Below are 1,586 nucleotides of genomic sequence, written 5' to 3' on the forward strand. Positions count from 1 at the left end.
CGAGACCTCCCGCGCAGCCCGGCTGGGCCCGCGTGGGATTGGAGCGGTTCCCGGGGCGCCCAGGCGGGAGTCTGGGAAAGGGCACCGCCGCCTTCCCACGCTCCCGCTGCCTGCAGCCTCCTCGGCCCGGGCGGCGGCCCTCGGACGGCTGGCTGCCCGGCAGTGGCTGCCGCAGCAGCCTGGGATGCTGCGGACACCCAGCTGGCAGGGAGGCCCCGCGAAACTTAATCCCTTTTCTGCCAGGGAAGCAAGCATTGAGTCTCCGTATGGGTGGTTCATTCTTTCTGGCCTAGCTATGAGATCAGATCTGTAAGGGAGAAGGAAAACTTAACATATGTCCACGCAGGACCGACTGAGACTGAACTGGGGAGAGGTGGAGGTTTTCCACCCCTGTGTCCTAAGAAGTATTAACGGTGGAGTAGATGTACAGAAACATTATTTCTGATTATAAGGTTTAGGTTACTTAGCACTTCGTGGGCAGCACAACGGTATTTTTCAAAGACATTTCTTTCCAGACCAGGAAATTGGGATCCTGAGGTCGCCTCGTTCTTCGCTTTCCCTCTTCCACACTCCGCTACCTTCCTTCATGCTCATTTACATTCTTCCTGTGTTGTCACCCACCAGCTTGCCCACCGAGCCCTCTCAAATCCAGCGGCCTCCCCTCAAACCTTTCCCCATCGACCTGTACACTCAAAGTAATCTTCCAGCCCTACAGCCTCTTGTTTCTCAACCACTTTGTCTTTGGGGAGGGTGGGTGGTGATGGTTGTGTGTCTCTAGGGTTGAAATTAAAGCGTTGTTGTTGGTAGCTATTGAATACATTCCCACTCGTGGTGACTCCGTGTGTATCACAGTGTAACTGTGCTCCATAGGATTTCCAAGGCTGTGACCTTCTGGAAGCAATATTGCCAGGCCCAGAACTGCCAGCCTTTCTGGCTACTAGTTGGAGCTTAACCGTTTGCACCACCCAGTTGTGGTGGTGGTGATGGGCCGCGGAGTCTGTTCTGACTCTTAGCTACCCCATGTGACACTAGAACTGCCTATGGGGTTTTCCAGGCTGTAAGCTTTATGGGAGCAGATCCCCAAGTCCTTCTCCTGCCGAGCCAACTGGGTAAGTTCCAACCACCGACCTTTGGCTAGCAGCCTTAACCATTTCGTCACCAGGGCTCCCAGAGGGGCCCTTAAAAGGAAATATATTGGAAATGGTGTATATAAACAAACAAGTGTTGTGTGTGGGTTGATTAGTTGGGTTCTCAGATTGAGCCATAACGGTTTGCCTTTAACCCCATTCTGTTCCCTCTCAGAACTCTAATCAGTTCTCGGGCAATGATCACATAGTGGGAGCCATGCTGAATAGAGAGCCCCCCCACTTTTCTTCTGTTTTGGGAGCAGGAGTTGCTCCAATCAAGCCAGTTAGGCACCCCTTCATCCCCCTTCACACCTCCTCTCCTCTCATCACTGCCCTGAGGGGAAAACAGTCCTCTCTCTCTCTCTCTCTCTCTCTACGTATATACATATTGCTACCCAATCAATTGGGAGCTCTGGTAGCATAGTGGCTAAGGCACTTGACTGCTAACCAGAAGGCTGG

The sequence above is a fragment of the Orycteropus afer genome, unplaced genomic scaffold, assembly GCF_000298275.1.
Source record: "Orycteropus afer afer isolate SDZICR_OR568_19922 unplaced genomic scaffold, OryAfe1.0 scaffold00336, whole genome shotgun sequence".
In the NCBI taxonomy this organism is placed as follows: domain Eukaryota; kingdom Metazoa; phylum Chordata; class Mammalia; order Tubulidentata; family Orycteropodidae; genus Orycteropus; species Orycteropus afer.